This window comes from Saimiri boliviensis, chromosome 1 (assembly GCF_048565385.1).
Source record: "Saimiri boliviensis isolate mSaiBol1 chromosome 1, mSaiBol1.pri, whole genome shotgun sequence".
Lineage (NCBI taxonomy): Eukaryota > Metazoa > Chordata > Mammalia > Primates > Cebidae > Saimiri > Saimiri boliviensis.
Window position 1 is genome coordinate 289,650,120 of NC_133449.1, and position 15,426 is coordinate 289,665,545.

Below are 15,426 nucleotides of genomic sequence, written 5' to 3' on the forward strand. Positions count from 1 at the left end.
TTTGAAGTCCGGTAGCATGATGCCTCCCACTTGATTTTTTTTTTTCTTAAGATTGTCTTGGCTATGCAGGTTCTTTTTTAGTTCCATATGAAGTTTAAGGTGTTTTTCTCCAATTCTGTGAAGAAAGTCAGATGTAGCTTGATGGGGATAGCAATAAATGTATTCAATTACTTTGGCCAGTGTGGCCATTTTCACGATATTGATTCTTCCTAACCATGAGCATAGGATGTTTGCCTAGTTGTTTGTGTTCTCTATTATTTCCTTACTCAGGGTTTGTAGTTCTCCTTGAAGAGGTCCTTCACATCCATTGTTAATTCTATTCCTAGGTATTTTATTTCCTTTGCAGCAACTGTGAATGGGAATTCGCTTTTGATTTGGCTCTCTGTTTGTCTGTTATTGGTGTATAGGAATGCTTGTGATTTCTGCACATTGATTTTGTATCCTGAGACTTTGCTGAAGTTGCTTATCAGCTTAAGGAGATTTTGGGATGAGACAATGGGGTTTTCTAAATATACAATCATGTCATCTGCAAACAGGGACAAGGACTTTATGACTAAAACACCAAAAGCAATGGCAACAAAAGCCAAAGTAGACTAATGGGATCTAATTAAACTTAAGAGCTTCTGCACAGTAAAAGAAATTAATAGAGTGAACTGGCAACCAACAGAATGGGAAAAAAATTTTGCAATCTACCCATCTGAGAAAGGACTGCTATCCAGAATCTACAGATAACTTAAACAAATTTACAAGAAAAAACAAACAACCCCATCAAAAAGTGGGGAAAGCATATGAACGCTTTTCAAAAGAAGATATTTACGCAGCCAACAAACATATGAAAAAAAGCTCATCATCACTGGTCATTGGAGAAATGCAAATCAAAACCACACTGAGATACCACCTCACACCAGTTAGAATGGCAATCATTACAAAATCAGGAGATAACAGATGCTGGAGAGGATGTGAAGATATAGGAATGCTTTTATACTGTTAGTGAGAGTGTAAATTAATTCAACCATTGTGGAAGACAGTGTGGCAATTACTCAAGGATCTGGAAATAGAAATACCATCTAATCCAGCAATCCCATTACTGGGTGTATACCCAAAGGATTATAAATCCTTCTATTATAAAGACACATGCACACGCATGTTTATTGCTGCACTGTTCACAATAGCGAAGACTCGGAACCAACCCAAATGCTCATAAATGATAGATTGGACAAAGAAAATGTGGCACATATACACCATGGAATACTGTGCAGCCATAAAAAAGGATGAGTTCATGTCCTTTGCTGGGACATGGAGGAAACTGGAAACCATCATTATTAGCAAACTGATATAAGAACAGAAAACTAAACACCACATGTTCTCACTCATAAATGGGTGTTGAACAATGAGAATGCATGGACACAAGGAGGGAAACATCACACACTGGGGTCTGGTGGGTAGGGACCTGGGGGGAATAGCAGAGGGTGGGGTTTGGGGGACAGATAGCATTAGGAAAGATACCTAATGCAGATGACGGGGCAATGGATCCAGCAAACCACCACCATGGCATGTGTATACCTATGTAACGAACCTGCAAGATCTGCACATGTACCTCAGAACTTAAAGTATAATAAAAAAATACACATACAACTATATTATATGTAATCAATCAATGGTTACCTTGAGATTCAGAAAATATTATGACCAGTGAAGGCACTTGCAAATTTTCCAGACCTTCTAATCTATTCTTGAATGCATGTTAAAATTTTCAACACTGACAAGTGTATTTTATTCCTAGAAACAAAACTTTCTTAAACTCAAATTGCTGACAAATACTTCGCTAGAGTTTGCAGTGAGTTATGATGAATTATAAACTATAACTTAAACATAATTACATTACAATTATGATCTAGATAAAAAGGCTTTAATTGCCTTGTTGAGCTACTTTATGGATAAATATGGAAAATTATATTAGCCTGCTCAGGCTGCTTCAATAATGAACTGGATGGCTTAAACACCACATTTATTTCTCATAGTACTGGGAGAATGGAATTCCAAGGTCAAGATCCAGTTAATTTGGCTCCTGTTGAAGGCCCTCTTTCTTGTTTGTAGATAACCTTATTCTCACTGTGTTCTCATATAGTAGAAAAGAGAGTTATGTCTGTATGTCTCTTATAATGCCACAAATCCCATCATGAGGGGCGGTTTTCATGATCTCTAACCCTAATTACTTGCAAAGGTCCCATTCGTTGTTAGTGACTCAATATATGATTTTTTCGAGGACACTATTCAGTCTATAGCATTCTGCCCCAGACCCCCAAAATTGATATTTTTCTTATATGCAAAGTACATTCATTCCAACCCAATAGCTTCAAAGTCTTAACTCATTCCAGCATCAACTCTTTTAAAGGCCCTTTTTTTTTGTCTAAATATTATCTGAATCGGACATGAGTAAGACTCTAGGTATGACTCATACTGAGGCAAAACTTCTCTCCGGCATGGAAACTGTGAAGCCAAACAACTTATGATGCACTTTCCAAATGTAATAGTGGGACAGGGGCAGGTAGATGTTCCCATTCTAAAAGTGAGAAAACCGGGAAAAGAAAAGGTTGGTGATTCCCCAGCAAGTCCAAATCTTAGCAAGGCAAATTCTACTATATCTTAAGGCTCAAAAACAATCCTTTTGGCTTGGATACTCTACCTCTGGAACTCCTGAGGTAGCCAGCAGTCTCACCTCCACAGCTCTGCAGGGCAAGGGTTGTTTTCTCCATGCTCTGGGAGGCCTCACCTGCAAGACTTCTGTTAGAGGATGTTCAGCCTGTTGAAACTGAGGCATTCACCCTAATGCATTAACACCTTCAGGACACTTCTTTTCTTAAAGGATACCATATGTGCTCAACCCAAGAGCTCTATGGTGTAGTCTGTGGGATAGAAGAATTCTGACATTCTTATTTCATTTAGTCTCAGTCTTTCCCCTTAATTCAAACTGGTAGTGTCTTTGTTGGTATGACCCCATCTCTATTCTTGGCTTTTGTTGAAACAGCTGATTCAATCCATGAGTCACACTAACGATCTCTTTATCAAATCCTTTTTAAGCCACACCCTTACCGTTCTCTTCAGAACAAATCTTCTCATTTTTTGCATTGTGCTGAGAGTTTTCCAAGTCTTCAACTTCTGAGTCCTTTTTGCTTAACAGTGTCTTCTTCAATTTATCTCTCTCTTTTGACATTTTACTATAAGCAGTCAGAAGAAATAAAGTCACTCCTTCAACAATTGGTTTAGAAATAGTCTCAGATAAATATCTGACTTCATCACTCACAGTTCTTAGCTTTTGTAAAACTGTAAAACACAGTTCAGCCAAGTTATTTGCCACTTTATAACAATGTCACCTTTTTTTCTAGTTTTCAATAAACTGTTCCTCATTTTCTTCTGAGAACTCAACCAGAATCAGTTTTAACATGCGTATTTCTGGCATGCATATCAAAACTCTTCCAGTATCTACCAGTTTCCCAGTTCCAAAGTCACTTCCACGTGATTCGGTATTTGTTACAGTGGCATCCTACATCCAGTACCGAAATCTGGATTTGTCAGCTTGAGCTGCTATAACGAAATATCACCGCCTGGATGACTAAACCAGCACTTATATCTCATGATTCTGGAAAATGGAAAGTCAAAGATCAAGGTGCCAGCCAATTCAATTCCACTAAGTGCCCTCTTTCTGCCTTGCAGACTTTACTCCTGTGTCCTCACATGTCACTAATCCAATCATGGGGACCCCAGACTCCTGATCTCTTCTAACCCAAATACCTCCCAACAATCTCATCTCCACATGGTTAGGACTTCAAAATAAAAATTTGAGGAGGAAACAATTCAGCCCTTCAACAATAATATAAATATTCTCCATATCTACTCTTTTTGGCATTTCTACTTGTTCATGAGTGTCATGTCTCATAGATACACATTACTAATGTTGGTGCTACCCAGCATTCTTCTTAATTCAAGGCTTGATTTTTAAAAGGCAATATCAAAAAGTTATGAGAGGAGATTTGTTATTACAGCAACAGATGAGTATAAATTGTAGATGACTCAGGACCAGAAATGATTCCAGTCTTGTTTACATAATTAATCTGCTAGACAATAGTTTTTGAATGAAGAAAATAGACAATTATTACAAATTTTATCTTTTGAAGAAGCCAGAAAGTGTTTTTAAAGATGATTCAATAACATGAAAAAATTCATATAAAAAGCACAGTAAGTTAAAAGGTTTTCAGGAAATGAGAATATTGTAATGAGATATGAACATCTGTTCCCTAGGCAGAATGCACTGGTATATACTGTTTCTGTTAAAAAACAATTTTCTTCTGAGCTAACTTTTTTCTCTTTATTGTGTATAAGATTAATTTGATTAATAATGAGAATATACTTTTATCTTCAGCTTCTTAAAATATATAAATGTAATAAAATATCAGCTTTAAAATATACTAATTTTAATTATATTATAAGCAATTTATATATCACACTGAATTCACACTCTTATTTATAATTTACTATGTTTTTGTACAGACAAGAAAAGATAAGCAAATATTTGCTTCATGACTGAACACTTCAGATTTCTCTCTTTATGAATTTTAATCTCCTGTAGAAAGTGTCCAAATAAAAATTACTTTTAAATCAACTTAAAACAATCCAAGATTGTACAGTCAACTGAAATTTTTGTAAATTACATTTCAGTTTGATATTTCAGAGTAATGCAATTACTTTTACAACAGTGTAATCCAATTACTGATAAAACGTTTGTTGAAGAGATGACATTACCAATGGTTCCTTCTGACTTAGTCTTTCCAGAAGCATATGTCCAAAGATCAAAGCTCAAGTCATTTATTTGAGAAATGAAAGACACAGGAACATGGGAGTGAGACAAGGATGGGTAGGCAATTGACAATATCAAGCCAGGTACTGCTATGGGTTAGCAGAGCTTAATTCTTATATAAATTTTCAGGACTCAGTGGAAAGCACATGCCTCAATGTTATCACATTCAAGGAATATAGAAGCAGGATTTTAAAAAAAATACAGTGATTTTTATTATTTTAGTTGTTTAATATATTTGTGAACAATTTCCAACTTTTCTATATATATTTAATTGCAAATTTTCTGGTTAGTTCTTTTATTCTATATGTGATTTATTTATTATTATTATTATTGTAATTTAAGTTCTGGGATACATGGGCAGAAAGTGCAGATTTGTTACATAGGTATACATGTGCCACGGTGGTTTGCTGCACCCATCAACCCATCATCTACAGTAGGTATTTTTCCTAATGCTATCCCTTCCCTTGCCCTCCAACCCCTTATAAGTCCTGGTGTTTAATGTTCCCCTCCCCGTGCCCATATGTTTTCATTGTTCAACTCCCACTTTTGAGTGAGAACATGTGCTGTTTAGTTTTCTGCTCCTGTGTTAGTTTGCTGAGAATGATGGTTTTCACCTTCATCCATGTACCTGCAAAAGACATGAACTCATCTTTTTATGGTTGCATAATATTCCAAGGTGTTTTTGTGTCATACTTTCTTTATCTAGTCTATTATTGATGGGCTTTTTGGTTGATGGTGTTTTAGTTATGAAGTCTTTGCCCATGCCTATGTCCTGAATGGTATTGCCTAGGTTTTCTTTTCAAGTTTTTATAGTTTTAGGTCTTCTGTTTAAATTTTTAATCCATCTTGAGTAAATTTTGCATAAGATGAAAGGAAGGGGTCCAGTTTCAGTTTTCTGCATATAGCTAGCCAGTTTTCCCAACACCATTTTTTAAATAGAGAATCCTTTCCTCCTTGCTTGTTTTTATCAGGTTTGTCAAAGATCAGATGGTTGTAGATGTGTGGTGTTATTTCTGAGGCCTCTGTTCTGTTATATTGGTACCAATACCATGCTTCTTTGGTTACTGCAGCCTTGTAGTATATAGTTTGAAGTCAGGTAGCATGATGCCTTCAGCTTTGTTCTTTTTGCTTAGGATTGTCTTGGCTATATGACTTCTTTTATGGTTCCATATGAAATTTAAAGTATTTTTTCTAATTCTGTGAAGAAAGTCAGTGGTAGCTTGATGGCAATAGCATTGAATCTGTAAATTACTTTGGGCAGTACAACCATTTTCACCATATTGATTTTTCCTATCCATGAGTATGCAATGTTTTTCCATTTGTTTGTGAGCTCTCTTATTTCCTTGAACAGTGGTTTGTAGTTCCCCTTGAAGAGGTCCTTCAAATCCCTTGTAAGTTGTATTCCTAGGTATTTTATTCTCTTTGTAGCAATTGGGAATAGGAATTTGCTCATGATTTGGCTCTCTGTTTGTCTATTATTGGTGTATAGGAATGCTTGTGATTTTTACACATTAATTTTGTATGCTTAGACATTCCTGAAGTTGCTTATCAGCTTAAAGAGTTTTGGGGCTGAGACGAAGGGGTTTTCTAAATATGCATTCACGTCATCTGCAAACAGAGATAATTTCACTTCCTCTCTTCCTATTTGAATACCCTTTATTTCTTTCTCTTGCCTGATTTCCATGGCCAGAATTTCCAATACTATGTTGAATAGGAGTGGTGAAAGAGGGTATCCTTGTCTTGTGCAGGTTTTCAAAAGGAATCCTTCCAGCTTTTGCCCATTCAGTATGATATTGGCTGTGGGTTTGTCATAAATAGCTCTTATTATTTTGAAATACATTCCATCAGCACCTGGTTTATTGAGTGTTTTTTGCATGAAGGGGTGTTGAACTTTATCAAAGGCTTTTTCTGCGTCTATTGAGATAATCATGTGGTTTTTGTCATTGATTCTGTTTGTGTGATGGATTCTGTGTATTGATTTGTGTATGTTAAACCAGCCTTGCATCCCAGAGATAAAGCCAGCTTGGTCATGGAGGATAAGCTTTGTAACGTGTTGTTGAATTTGTTTGCCAGTATTTTATTGAGGACTTTTGCATCAATATTCATGAGGGACAAGGGCCTGAAATTTTTGTTGTTGTTATTGTTGTTGTATCTCTGCCAGGTTTTGGTATCAGGATGATGCTAGCATCATAAAATGAGTTAGGGAGGAGTTCCTTCTTTTCTATTGTCTGGAGTGGTTTCACAAGGAATGGCACCAGCTCCTCTTTGTACCTCTGGTAGAATTTGGCTTTGAATTCATCTCGTCCTCGGCTTTTTTGGTTGGTAGGCTGTTAATTACTGCCTCAATTTCAGTATTTGTTATTGGTCTATTCAGGGGTTCAACTTCCTGATTTAGTCTTGGGAAGATGTATTTGTCCAGGAATTTATCTATTTCTTCTAGATTTTCTAGTTTATGTGCATAGAGATGTTTATAATATTCTCTGATAGTAGTTTGTATTTCTGTGGGATCAGTGGTGATCTCTCCTTTATCATTTTTTATTGTGTCTATTCGATTCTTCTCTCTTTTATTCTTTATTAGTCTGGCTAGTGGTCTATCTATTTTGTTAACCTTTTTAAAAAAATAGCTCCTGGATTTATTAATTTTTAAAGGGTTTTTTTTGTGTCTCTATCTCTTTCAGTTCTGTTCTGATCTTAGTTATTTTCTATCTGCTGCTAGCTTTTGAATTTGTTTGCTCTTGCTTCTCTAGTTCTTCTAATTGTGATGTTAGGGTATTGAGTTTAGATCTTTCTTGCTTTCTTTCATGGGCTTTTAGTGCTATAAATTTCCCTGTAAACACTGCATTATCTATGTCCCAGAGATCCTGGTACATTGTGTCTTTGTTCTCATTGGTTTCAAAGAACTTCTTGATATATACCTTCATTTTGTTATTTACCCAGTAGTCATTCAGGAACAGGTTCAGTTTCCATATAGTTCTATGGTTTTGAGTGAGTTTCTTAATCCTTAGTTCTAATTTGATTGCACTGTGTTCTGAGAGATTGGTAGTTATGATTTCCATTCTTCTGCATTTGCTGAGGAGTGTTTTCCCTCCAATTATGTGGTCTATTTTAGAATAAGTGCAATGTGGTACTGAGAAGTATTTGTTTTCTGTTGATTTGATGTGGAGAGTTCTGTAGATGTCTATTAGGTCTGCTTGGTCAGGAGCTGAGTTCAAGTCCCGAATATCCTTGCTAATTTTCTGTCTCATTGATCTGTCTAATATTGACAGTGGGGTGTTAAAGTCTCCCACAATTATTTCATGGGAGCCTAAGTCTCTTTGTAGGTGTCTAAGAGCTTGCTTTATGAATCTGGGTGCTCCTGAATTAGGTGCATATGTGTTTAGGATAGTTAGCTCTTCTTGTTGCATTGATCCCTTTACCATTTTATGATGCCCTTCATTGTCCTTTTTGATCTTTGTTGATTTAAAGTTTGTTTTGTTAGAGACTAGGAGTACAACCCCTGGTGTTTTTGTTTGTCTGTTTTGCCTTCCATTTGCTTAGTAATATTCCTCCATTCCTTTATTTTGAGCCTATGTGTGTCTTTACACATGAGATGGTTCTTCTGAATACAGCATACCAATGGGTCTTGACTCTTATCTAATTTACCAGTGTGTGCCCTCTAATTGGGGCATTTAGCCACTTTACATTTAAGGTTAATGTTGTTATGTGTGAATCTGATCCATCATTATGGATAGCTAGCTGGTTTTATTGCCCATTAGTTGATGCAGTTTCTTCATAGTGTTGACAGTCTTGACATTTTGGTTTGTTTTTGCAGTGGTTGATACCAGTTTTTTCTTTCCATATTTAGTGCTTCCTTCAGGAGCTTTGTAAGGCAGGCCTGGTGGTGACAAAATCCTTCAGCATTTGCTTGTCTGTAAAGGATTTTATTTCTCCTTTGCTTATGTTGCTTAGTTTGGCCGGATATGAAATTCTGGGTTGAAAGTTCTTTTCTTTAAGAATATTGATTATTGGCCCCAATTCTCTTCTGGCTTGTAGAGTTTCTGCAGAAAGATCCATTGCTAGTTTGATGGGCTTCCCTTTGTGGATAATCTGGCTTTTCTCTCTGGCTGCCCTTAATATTTTTTTCTTCATTTCAATCTTGGTAAATCTGATGATTATGTGATTTGGGGTTGCTCTTCTTGAGAAGTATGTTTGTGGTGGTCTCTGTATTTCCTGAATATGAATGTTGTCCTGTCTTACTTGATTGGGGAAGTTCTCCTGGATAATATCCTGACGTGTGTTTTCCAACTTGGTTCCATTCTCCTTGCCACTTTCAGGTACACCAGTCAAATATAGGTTTGGTCTATTCACATTATCGCATGTTTTTTGGAGGCTTTGTTTGTTCATTTTCATTCTTATTTCCTTAAATAAGAATGTGTCATGCTTTATTTCGTTAAGTTGATCTTTTATCTCTGATATTCTTTCTTCCACTTGATCAATTCAACTATTAATACTTGTGATGCTTCAAAAAGTTCTCGTGCTATGTTTTTCAGCTCCATCAGGTCACTATGTTCTTCTCTAAACTGGTTATTCTAGTTAGCAATTACTCTAACCTTTTATAAAAGTTGTTAGCTTCCTTGCATTGGGTTGGAACACTCTCCTTTAGCACAGAGAGGTTTGTTATTACTCACCTTCTGAAGCCTACTTCTGTCAATTCATCCAACTCATTCTTCATCCAGTTTTGTTTCTTTGCTGGCGAGGAGTTGTGATACTTTGGAAGAGAAGAAGAGGCATTCTGGGTTTTGGAATTTTTAGTCTTTTTATGCTAGTTTTTCCTCATCTTTGTGGATTTGTCTACCTTTGGTCTTTGCTGTTGGTGACCTTCAGATGGAGTTTTTGTGTGATTATCCTTTCTGTTTATGTTGATGCTATTGCTTTCCATTTGCTAGTTTTCCTTCTAACCATCAGGCCCCTGTTCTACAAGTCTGCTGGAGTTTGCTGAGGATCCATTCCAGACCCTGTTTGCCTGGGTATCACCAGCAAAGGCTGTAGAACAGCAAAGATTGTTGCCTGCTTCTTCCTATGGAAGCTTTGTCCCAGATAGGCACCTGCCAGATGCCAGCTGGAGCTCTCCGGTGTGAGGTCTTTGTCAACCCCTCCTGGGAGGTGTCTTTCTTTCAGGAGACATGGGGTCAGGGGCCCACTTGAGCCATCAGTGTGTCCCTTAGTAAAGCTCAAGCACTGTGCTGGGAGACCTGTTGCTCTCTTCAGAGCCAGCAGGCAGGAATGTTTAAGTCTGCTGAAGCTGCGCCCACAGCTGCCCCTTCCCCCAGGTGTTCTGTCCCAGGGAGATGGGAGTTTTATCTATAAGCCCCTGTCTGGGGCTACTGCCTGCCTTTCAGAGATGCCCTGCCCAGAGAGCAGGAATCTAGAAAGGCATTCTAGCTACAGCAGCTTTGAAGTGCTGTGATGGGCTCTGCTCAGTCCTAGCTTCCCAGTGCGGGGACCACCTACTCATACCTCAGTGATCGTGGACACCTCTACCCTCACCAAGTTCTAGTATCCCAGGTTGACTTCAGACTGCTGTGCTGTCAGCGAGAATTTCAAGCCAGCAGAAATTAGCTTGCTGGGTCCATGGGGGTAGGATTCACTAAGCAAGACCACTTGGCTCCCTGGCTTCAGTCCCCTTTCCAGGGGAGTTAACAGTTTTGTCTTGCTGGCATTCCAGGTGCCACTGGGGTACGAAGAGAAACTCCTGTGGCTAGCTCAGTGTCTGCCCAAATAGCCGCCCAGTTCTGTGCTGGAAACCCAGGGCCCTTGTGGTGTAGGAACCTGAGGAAATCTCCTGGTCTGTGGGTTGTGAAGACCATGGGAAAAGTGTAGTATCTGGGCAGGATACCACTGTCCCTCATGGAAGCATCCCTCAGGGCTTCTCTTGGCTAGGGGAGGGCGTTCCCCAACCCCTTGTGCTTCCCAGATAAGGCGACATTCCACTCTGCTTCACTGGTTTGGCTTGCCCTCCGTGGGCTGCACCCACTATCTAACCAGTCCCAATGAGAAGAACCGGGTACCTTAGTTGGAAAGGTAACAGTCACTGGCCTTTTGTGTTGTTCTCATGAGGGCTGCAGATCAGAGCTGTTCCTATTCAGCCCAGGAATGTTTTCTCATCAGTTCCTGTCAGACATTGAATGAAGACTTCTCCCAGAGAGCATCAATTCCCTGACTCTTCCAGCCGGCTACATGTGTGACAAAACAGGCTCTAGTGACAAGAGAAAACCTTTAGGCAAAGAGGCATAGGGCCTGGCAGTTGGCAGCTGGGGTGACTTTTGGCCTGAAATGGCAAGGGTCCACAACACTCAAGTAGCATAGGTGGAGCAAAAGATTCCACACGATATTCAACTTTAACTGATGGTCATGGAAGGCAACACTTCCAACATTAGTATTAAATCCCTAATCTGACTATATTGCCATAATTTTAAATAATTTGTGAAAACAATGATGACTATGTGACCCCTCAAAAAACAGTATAAGAAATTTAGAAAGCTCAAAATAATTAAAATGTATATAAGAAAAATAAACTTAAGCATCATGAAAATTAATATGCCATTCTTGCATTTTATTCCAGAGTTGACAAAATTAGGGAAAGATGTGTAGATATTTTTAAACCAATACTATTAATATTGTATTGTCCAAAGATTTGTCTGGACTAGAAGTATTTATGAAGTCAGATTTTTACATATTTTTCAAATGTATATCCCATACAGTAAAATATTTCAGGGATCTTATTAGTATAATTTTATGACTACTGATTCCTAGCCCAATGACAAGAATTATCTTTTTTTTCTTATCCAGCAACTGGACATCACAAAGTGAGCAGGCAATCTTTGTTAAAAGAGTATTCATCATATGGCTTCCACATTTTAAGTATAAGATGTTCAATTTTTTTCTTTCTCTGATAATTAGGGAATTTGTCATCCTAGATTCAATAAAGACTTATCAGTCTCGATTATGCCAATCAGAAGAGAGCTCCTTTAAATTTCAGGGATTCTATAATGCAATTTACAAATCCTTGTAAGAGGAAGAATACCAATCCATTTTGTCAGAAATGATTTTATACTTATGACATGGAAGAATCTCGTGAAATTTCTGGGTGAGTAAGGAAACTCAGGAGTCGATAGCTAGATTTCTCCCTTTTCCATTGCATGCAATTCTGTGTGACGTTTACTCTGGGGGGTTGTAATTTGAGCTAGGGCTTAACTCTAGGGTTAAAGACCATTTCTCAAGTCACTCAAATTTTTCTTACGTCTTCACTTGTCTCTTCTGTATATTTATTTGGGATTTCCTTATTTCTTCCAAAAAAGGAGAAGAAAAGCCATGTACTCCAAACTCTTCTTATTCTACAATGATAATTTTCAGATATGGCAAAGGCAGAGGCAATGAATTATCCCATTCTATCTGCTTTCTAAATCTAAAATTTAAGATGTGAAACATATTTCACTCGATCATCATACAAGCCAGGGAAGTCCATTTAGGAGCCAGAGCTCTTGATGCTCTTGAGCACAGAAAGGCAACTTCCATTGTTTATATATTTGTATATATTTCCTCTCCTTTTGTATGACTGAGGGACATTGCTATAATGAACACAAGTAATAATTAATCTCAAAAGGTATCCAAAAGAATTTGTCACAGCCACAATGACTATATTTACAAACAGAACAGGATAAGCAGATAATTAGCATCCCTTTTGAAGTAAGAGAAGAGCATGTGTCAGTACAAACACATAAACAAGCTTATTTCTGCAACTTCAGCCCTAGGTCAAACAAATACAAAAACAGATACATAAGGGGGAGAAAATCCTGCAGGAGAAAAACAAAAAAACAAAATTCCCTCCTGCAAAAGCCAGATAAGTCAATTTAAGAATTTCTTTACAGCCAAAGAACATTCATAACATTGGCATACATGATTGATACAAGGGAAATTCTTGTGCAGCTGAAACAGCCTAAAGTCTCAGCAAACTAGTTTTCTGGCCAACTTATCCAGGGATGTCAATATTTTCTGCAATCCTCCAGGCTAAGTGGACTCAGTCTAACAGAAATGTCATAAATTATAACTGAACAATTGCTTATATCATTGTTTTGGATTAAGAAATACCTTAGATTTTACTTATGTCCTTTTTGCCTTGAAATACTATGTGGGGTTATTTTTAATTAAAAAATATTTAGTTCTTTTGTTATTTTTTCATTAATATTTTTTCCTTCTGTGATTTGAAAGGTAAGATTTTATGCCACAGATGGAATACTGTTAAAGTTCAGATGGAGATCATTTTTGTCATAGGCATAGTTGTCTAGATCTTAGATAAAAATCTCTCTTAAGTGCACTTAGGAAACCAAGGTACTTTTAAAACATGCAAATTTTGGGGTCCCATCCTCAGAGATTTTAATTTATTGAGTCCAAAATGGAATCCTGCTTTTGCTTTAGAACCATGTCTATAAAAGTCTGATGTGTTTGCATACTTCATTTAGTTTTATGAAACATTATTCTGAAAACACAGCAATCGTTATTGAAGAACTTGCCTATTGGACTTTGCTTCATGTAAACCATTTAAAGAGCATCATAGATGGGTCACCCAAAGAAACGTCACCTACCAAAATCATGGAGGTATGTAGATGATCCATAATAATTGATTCTTGAGCACTTTTAAACTAATCAACAAAGCACTTACAACATATTAAGCAATCAGTCTTCTCCCTAAATGACAGTGCAGAAAGTAGTATTTTCTATCCATGAAACTGAGGGCAAAAGGTGAGTGCCCAGTGGCAATGGGGTGAGTAGAAATGGAATGTTGCTTAAAGAATAAAATAATAAAATGTGTTAACATTAGCAATCACAATTTAAAAAGCATTTATAATTCATTAAAATATTATTTTCTCATTTGGCCCTCAAAACCATTAAATATTGACATTGTTTTTTTTTTTTTTATTAAAAAGAATGAAGGAGAGGAAGAAAGAGGAAGAGGAAGAGGGAGTTGGTTAAATATTGACATTGTTAACCAACATTGTAGATGAGGAATGCAAGTTCAGAGAGGTTTCAGTAGGTGTTTGCCAACACTTGAATGGAGGTAAATGATGTGCTCAGGACTTGCACACTCATCTTCTGATTGATTAGCTGAATGATGTTATGCTCATAGTAAAACCTTAAATGAATTAATAAATAAAGTCTGATTTATTTATTTGGGTGTAGCAAGGATTAACACAATCCAGGAGAACTGTGGGTTGTCTCAGTAAGAGAGGTATGAAAAGAGATTTATATGAAATTTGACCTTGTGCTGGATGACTTTAAGGAGCATAATTTAAGGAAGAAGGAGTTAGTCTGAGATTAGATGTCAAAAAGAAGGACAATATTATAAGAATCACACAAATAATTATCATAATAATTTATCACATTATATAGTTATATGATTATATAGCTATAAAAATTATAAATACTCTAAAAATATTATATGATATAAATGTAAGTATACTAATATAAATAACATTTTATATTTATCATTTTATATTATATATTGCTATATGTATATTATATACTTAATACATTGTATGATACAAATATGTAACTAGCGTTATATAATTATTAGGCATAATATTTTCACTACAGATAAAAATTATATATTAGATCTCTAGCACTCTTAAAAATCAAATCATAGGTTACAGATCCAGCATCTATAATGTCAGAAAAGGGAGATTTGGACAATTTCTCTGGTTGTGGAGTAGAATTGTCCTGGTCTTGTTACATGCATCACAGTCATCTTTCTCTGCCTTGTTGATCTTCTGTAACTATTGTTTCTGCTCATTTGGGAATATCACGTTTTTCTTGCACTGGGCAAACAGGGCATCTCTTTCAGATCATCAATGGGTAGACTCTATTTAGAGAGTTTTATGATACTAAGCAAATTAAAACATAAAACCATTTTAAACTGATAAGCACATAGACTTTGTAATATAACTGGATCAAATAAAAATTATGTTGAGGAATGGAAATTCTGTATGTACTATCTTTAATTAAATCATAATATAGATGCTTCTTGACAATGTCATAGCTTAGCCTAGCCTACCTTACATATGTGTGAAACACATTGGCCTACAGTTGGGCAAAATTACCTTACCCTAAGCCTACTTTATAATAAAATGTTGAATATCTTACATAATTTATTAAATTCTGTACTAAAAGTGATAAACAGAATGTTGTTAGGTACTCATAGTTTCTACTGAATGTGCATCACTTTCACACCAGTGTAAAGTTGAAGATCATAAGATAAACTAGCACAGATCAATGTATTTTGAATATTCTAGCTAATATTTAATTTGTTATTGTAACTGTAACAAAGTATTTCTCTCTCTCTCTCTGTCTCTCTCTCTCTCTCTTCTTTTCTCTTTCTCTCTGTCTCACTCTCTCTTTTCTGACATGTATAGTCAAATAAGAAACAAGTAATTTAAGACTTTGTTTGGTTGCCATAAATAAACAAATGAATTATTTACTCACTGATTTAGGCTAAGGCTATTTAGAATCAACAATAAATTGAGAAATCAAGAGTTGTT